The sequence below is a fragment of the Amborella trichopoda genome, chromosome 6 (genome assembly GCF_054954075.1).
Source record: "Amborella trichopoda isolate Santa Cruz 75 chromosome 6, AtrichopodaSantaCruz75HAP2 v2.0, whole genome shotgun sequence".
NCBI lineage: Eukaryota > Viridiplantae > Streptophyta > Magnoliopsida > Amborellales > Amborellaceae > Amborella > Amborella trichopoda.
In genome coordinates, this window is record NC_142341.1 from 19,787,111 (window position 1) to 19,794,570 (window position 7,460).

The following is a 7,460-nucleotide window of genomic DNA, read 5'->3' on the forward strand; positions in this document are numbered from 1 at the left end:
CGCCGTGTGCACAATGCCATTCGTGTAATGCCATGCATGTAACGCCATACGCTAACGCCGCGTGCTCGAAGTCATGCGCTCAATGTCATGCGTGTAACACCCCAGCGCATAGCGCTGTGCTGTAGCACCATGGGTGTAGTGTCGTCTGTGTAACGCCGCATGTGTGAAGCCATATGGATTTTCTTTGATAGGTAATAAGCATGAATGCTATGTAATAATTTTCATGTGATAAATATTAAATGCGACAGTCTTCTTTCTAGAGAGAGGAAAGCACTTCTAGAGAGAGAAAGATCCTCAAGCTCTAGAGAGAAAGGATAGATTTGCTGCCCAAGGCAATGTGACCGCAAGCAGTAAGGTTATGATGGTTAGATAAAGCCTGTTTGCATAAAAGGCAAAAAGCAACTAAGAAGATTGTCTCTCACAACCCATTATGCAAAGAGGCAAAAAAGAAAGCATGTCTCTCAATAACCCATTAAGCGAAGAAGGCATTTTAAAAGGAAAGTGGCTGCAAAATGGAGGAACGAAGAGGCATCATCGATTGAAGCTCTGCTCAAAGAAGACAACTCTCAGCATGTGCTCTTCATCTCCCTTCTCGGAGACGCCATCAAAAGTGGTTGGTCACCAGAAACAGAAACTTGATGCAAAACCCCCCCAGAAAAATCAAATCCCGACTAAAACCAGCCTGATAACCTCCAGATCCACCGTTCTCAGTCTGAAAACCACTAAAATCAGCCAGAAACCCAACAGACCCAAAAAAAAAAAAAAAAACACGTGTAGCTAAACTAGAAACCAGCAAAGGGAAAACATTGTCGAGGGTTTGGCTGGGTACCTTTGAGACAACTAAAGCAGCCACTCAGGTCACCGGCAAATGATGTTCCGACGAAGAGGGTCATGGAAAATAGACCAAGGTCGGCGGGAAATTGCCAAAGCAGTTGTAGGGACTACGCTCTCAAGAAAGAGAGTAGGTCATCTCATCTCTCTTTCTCTCTCTATCTCTAGAAAATGCTAGCTCTGATACCATGTAAAGATTGAGAAGAAATCGTATATTTTTCATTGACCCAAGGGAAGATTATATACAACAAGTACATGCCAAATATGATCTATTGATTATGGGGATTTTAAAGGATATGATATATACTAAATATATTTTACAAATGTAATCCCTGGATTTTAGGGATTTACAATTTGAAATGAAACCGTCTAACATCTATCATCTCCAATTCCATCTCACGTGCTCTTGCTCTCCCTGGACTTTTGTCTTTTTGGGCAAACCCAGGGTGAATGATCTTTCTTACCCTTATCCAAAAGCAAATGAGGTAACATCTCTCTTTCTCTCTCTCATCAATGTTTAGATATTCAACTCGGCTAAGGTATTTGAGCCTTGGCTGGGGCGAGTTATTTGGACAAGCTCAAGTAACTCGGCCAAGTCAAACTCAAATTTTATTTTAAGAAAATGAAGATAAAATTTGTATATATATGTAATATAGTGTCCAACTTAACGCACGTGCACTCTAGGCAAAGAACCTTTCAGACGTTGTTGAACTTAAAATTAACAAACTAATATATATATATATATATATATATATATATATATATTATCTTAAAAGCATACATGGCCAAAACCAGTTTTTGGAATTTTAAAATTCATAACTATTATTGGATATCAATTATCAAGCCATCATAAAAATTTTGATAAAATTTATAGCCTATGTAATGCTCCAAAAAGACTTTATATTTGTGTAGAATAATTTTTGTTATTCACCCCAATTCCTTTAATGTGGATATATTAAGGGAATTAGGGTGAATAACAAAAATTATTCTGCACAAGCATGTAGTTGGCCATCGTGTCTGATTCGTTTTTATTTAATATTTTTATTTTTTATTATTTTAATAGTTGCATTTTTATGGGAGTTGGTGTGCCGCCCAAGGGACAACCAGAGACATTTGTTACCTTCGTTACCTCTTTGATAGTAAATTTTGTATCAACCCAAAATCTGGATTTTGGCACAAGCAGTATTATCTGTGTCACGCCATTGACTAGGTCTTATGAGTGTAGGTACTAGTTGGGATTGGGATTGTAAAGTTCGTTATAAAATAAAGTAAACGAGAAAAATGGAAATAATCATACTCAATAGGTATATTCTTATAGAAGCATCGGATTTGAGTTACTAATGGTATCCTCTCGAAGCCATGGAAGCCATCCATGTTTGAACCCTGCATTGTCAGTCATCTAAGAAACAAAAATAAGAGTTATTAGAAACAAAAATCTATTCAATTATCCATGCAACAACATAAATAAGAGTTATTAGAAACAAAAAACTAAACTGGCGTCACTTGGCTATTCATTTTCAGTTACCTAAGCAACTTTAATACGAGCTATTAGAACAAAAATCTAAACTGGTATCAAATGGGATGAGAGAGATCAATTTTTTTTTCTTAAGTAAACAAATTTAATACCTCTTTAGTCTCTGCCAATGCCCTAATATATTTTGTCATCCAATATAATCACCAATCTTTCTAGTTTGTAAACAAACTTATCTTCAACCTATAATTTTTTAATGTTAGCCTCACAAATGAGTTGGAAGTTATATAGATAAATGCATGAAAGACTTACAACAAAAAAAGGAAAAAAATAAAAGCTTAACACTAGAAAAACATATTATTCCAAAAGCCCATCATATTAAAAGCATGCGATTCCAAATCAAAAATCAAATGTACACAAAAGGTTTAGTAAGTTCATATGCCTTATACGCTTAAATTTAAACTGTATGTTATTGGATTTCTATATGCATCACATTTTACTAAAATAAAAAAATATAAGTGCAAAAAATAAAAATAAGGGTGTGGTTTGTGTAAGGGTATAATCTTAAGCCATTAAACTAAGGAGCACCTCCACATTTCGTCATAAATGTAATTTTGGTGTAAAAAATTCTTTGGATGGCTTGAGAACATATTTTCACCTCTAACTATAAAATCTTAAACTCCAAAAGGATTCAAATCAAGTATATCTATAAACATTTGAAAATTTAGAAAATGGACGGTCTAGATAATATATTGCGAGATACACAATTTTTAGGTCTCAAAATCTTTTTTTCCTTTCATATTCACACATCTCTACATCGAGTTGATCAATTGCAAGGTTTCCCAACATTGAAACAACATTCTATGATGGATTTTTGAGATGCTCCTTAATTCTACATTTTAAGGTTGCAACCTTATATAAACGTTTTCCTAAGAAAATAATAGTCAAAATTAGCAGTCCCAACAGTATTTTTAGGTGGATGATCCACCCCACCTATTTAATTTTGAAATACTAGTTACTATTATTCCGGTCATTATGAAACTCGTGATTTATTGTCACCATATTGTAGAATTCATTCCAGATTTGATTTTATCACTGAATTCTAATACCTTGGATCATACTATCGCAGTACACAATAGGACACACTGAACTATAGTCAACCCCAAACCATAGTCTAACCTTGAATATTCCAAGAATATGACAAAGATCCAGAATATCGCATTTTAGGAAGCCAAATACCCTTAGAAACCTGAAATCCTTAAGATTAGGAAACCAAATCACCTAATATAAGCAGGTTCCTATGCAAAATAGGGAGTGAATATTATAAGATTTGTCAAACTGAGATTATTTTATCAAAATCGGAAAAAAAAAAAAAAACATTAGATCTCAAATCCCAGATAAATCTCTGTAAGTTGGTAGTGCACATAGGAGCCCAAGTTCTTCTTTATTTTCTGCTTTATTTTTTTTATTTTATCGTTTTATTACTTTATTTAATTTTATCATCGCTTAGTTTTATTATTTTAGTAGATATGCTATTCCTGTTTTCTTTTATTTTTTGTTTCTTTTGAGATTTCGCACTACCTAAACTAGCTCGGCCGCATATCTGTAAAGAATAGGTTTTTAAGTTTGATTTCTCTATAGATCTGAATGCGACAGAACCTACCTCTCTCGACTATTTAAGTATTAATTTTAGGAAGTATCTTAAATAGGTTGGACTTTGATTAGTTTTGTCAGTTTCATAATCACGTGAAAACACATATTTATATCTTATAACTTGTACAGTCTACAACTATATCAATATCTATATCCATACTACATTAGTAAGTCATAATTAACGGGTGGATATGTGTCACGAAAATAAGAAGGGACTCTAATTCTATAGACAAGGTAGGATACATTCCTATCTTTAGAGGAAGAGAGAGACATAGAGTACACACAAATTTAAGAGAGAGAGAGAGAGAGGAAGCACCTATTTTAGGTGGGAAATAAGGAGAGTCTTTGACATTCTTTATCTCCTAAAACCAATCTTTATTTGAACATTGTTTCCATATCCTAATGAGAGAGAGAGAGAAGAGAGAGAGAGAGAGAAGAGAGAGAGAGAGAGAGAGAGATATACGTACGACATTTACAAAAAACAAAACTCAAGGTGCCTAATCCCTATCTTTAAGAGAGAGAAAAACATGGACATGATATTGAGAGAGAGAGAGAATGTATGGAGAGGAAATTGAGAGTGAGAGAGAGAGATAAATCAAAGAGATAGGTTATCCATTGTCCCCATTTCTTTTCATGATTATGGGGGAGGCTTTTAGCCGAAGCATTGGGAATGTGGTGAATAGGGGTCGGTTCAATGGCTTTATAGTTTTCGATGGAAGTCATTAGATCTCACACCTTCAGTATGCAGATGATATGCTGCTTTTCTGTGATGCATCTGTGGAGCAGATTCTGTATATAAGAAGAACATTGTTGTACTGCGAAGTGAGATTAGGCTTGAAGGTAAATTTTTTATAAGAGTTTGATTATTGGAGTGGCATGTGGGGATGAGATCGTATGTATTTAGCATATAAATTGGGGTGTAAAGTGGAGGTTGTTTCAATAAAGTATTTGGGATTATCGATTTCAGATAAGAGGCTGCCTAAGTATGTATGGGATCTTGTCATTGAAAGAATGAACCCTAAACTGGATATATGAAAATTGAAAAATCTTTCACTAGGAGGTAGGATGATTCTGATTAAGCCTTATTTATCTAATTTGTCGGTGTATCAAATGTCATTACTAATGATGCCGGTCTCCGTTTCAAAGGCCATTGAGAAATTGATGTGTAGTTTCCTTTGGGGTTCTGGTGCCTTTAGAAATAAATATCACTAGGTGAGTTGGGATAAAATTTGTACACTGGTCTCGGAAGGAGCCCTAGAAGAGTTAAGTATGTAAACCATGCTCTATTGGCTAAGTGCTGGTGGCGATCAATGGATGGCGAAGAGGCTCTGTGGAAAGAGGTAATTCCAGATAAATATAGTTTGTGAATGGACTCAATTTGGGGTTTGGAAATAGTAGGAGGTCGAGATCGCAGTCGATGGTTTGAAAATGTGTGATGCAAAATAGAACCTTCTTGCTGTCTGGTATGAGATGGGACGTGCGTGATAGTCTGCGGACTCCGTTTTCGCACATGAAATGGATGGGAGATACACCTCTTAGATATTCCTTCCTGCTGGTTTATATTGTTGTGGCTAACCCAATGGCAAACGTGAATGACATGTACTGCCGGGAGAGAGGAACTTAGGACAACATTACATGTGTTTACAATAGGGTTAGTGACAAGTTCATCATACAGATGGCGGAGTTGTTGAGATTGCGGGAAAACATGAAATTATATCAAGGTTTTTAGGATGAATTGGTGTGGGAGTTTGAATGTGATGGGATATTCTCCGTGAAATCAACTTATAATATGTTATTTCATGCCATGATTAGGTGGTGTAAGGGCTCTCTACGTAAAGTTTGGACTTGGAAGATACCATAAAAGGTGAAGGTATTTCTCTGGGTGTTGTTTCAAGAGAAGAGTTTGACAATAGATAATCTTATGACGCGACGTAGGATTCTTTCAAATAACAGTAGCTTTGTAAGTAATATGATAAGTATGGTGACCATTTATTTTTACGATAAGTATGGTGACCATTTATTTTTAAATTTCCCTTTTACTAATGACATATGGTACTGGTTGCTTAGTACTTGGGGCATTACTGGACCCTTATCCCAAAGCCATACCAATATCATTGAGAATCTATCCTTTGATAGACTGCCTAAGGTTGGAAATGTAATTTTCCAGATTGGGAGGGCAGTAGTTTTGCGGGGAATCTGGCTGGAGAGGACTAGACGGGTGTTTGAGGGGCTAGTACTAGAGAGTGATTTGGTGCAAAAGAGAATTCAACATACAATGTGGAATTGGTTCTCAATCATGAAGAAAGGTTTTGGGGTCTCAAAGGTGGGATATGGATGTAAATGTTAGGAATTTAATGCAGAAAAGGTCGGTCAAGGTGAGATGCAGAGGACGGTGGATTGCTCATGTAGGTGGAGTTTAAAATTGAACTGGGACGGTAGCTCGGTTGGGAATCCGAGGGTAGTAGGTATTGGGGGTGTATTGAGGAATCACTTGGGCAACTGTATCTTTTGTTTTTCAGGGCCGTGTAGTATTAAAACTGCAAATAAGGCAGAATTGCTCGTTGTGTTTCAAGGGCTGAAAATATTCAAAGAGTGTGGGTTGCAGGAAGGCTATGTGATAGAATGTGATTCCTTAAATGTGGTAAATTGGTACAATTGTTAGTCTAAGCCATCATGGAAGTTGAGATTGGTATGCATGGAGATTATGGATTTGAGTTGTGACATGATTGCTTCTTTCCAACATGTCTATAGAGAAGGGAATGAGATAGCAGATGCCTTGGCCAAGAATGGTGGATTATTGCAAGATCTTATCATTTCAGATGCTTTATCAGTAGAATTGCGATGTAATTTCTTTTGATCAATAAAATTATGGAATTTTGTCAAAAAAAAAAAAAATCAAAGAGATAGGTTTCCATATTAGGGAAAGAAAAAAGGACAGAGAAAAATTGAGAGAGAGAGAGAAGAGTACGTGAGTAAAGGAAATAGAGAGGAAATCAAGGAGAGAGAGATTATTAAAGATTTGTCTTAGGTAAATATATAGGTTTACGTCTAATTTTCAATAAAGATGGCATCTTCATTTACAGAAACTTTACAAAAAGAACAACAAAAGTAGAGAGAGATAATACCCATGTAGAGAGAGCAAATTTATAGAAATATAGGCTTGGGATGCCTATATGTTTAGAATTAAGTTGGATATTTTAGGCAAGAGATAGGCATTGAGTTAGGAAGAATAAGAGCTATTGGCATGGGCTCAATGAATTTGCTATGAGGACTTTTAGGAGTCATAACTTTTAAGAGTCAGGATAATGGACCACGAGGGAATTTTTGATGGTTTGAATTTGCTTAAAGCACGAAAGAAAATTTGGTGTTTCTAAAAAATTTGATAAGGTTACAAGGTTAGTTTTGGTCTGATTTGAGATATTTTCGGATCTTGGGATTACTAGGTATTGTGCACCAGGCTAGTGTTATCTAATAGTTCTAAGGTTTTAGGCTTTTCAATATTTTT

At 35.7% G+C, this 7,460-nt stretch overlaps 1 long non-coding RNA gene across 1 annotated transcript; it reads right to left on the reverse strand.

Moving 5' to 3' along the window:
- Positions 1–472: 472 nt before the first annotated feature.
- Positions 473–1,460, reverse strand: LOC148781660 (uncharacterized). Its single transcript, XR_016057683.1, has 2 exons — positions 830–1,460; positions 473–712 (listed from the first exon to the last, which is right to left on the reverse strand). It is a non-coding gene; the product is annotated as an uncharacterized LOC148781660 (long non-coding RNA).
- Positions 1,461–7,460: the final 6,000 nt, after the last annotated feature.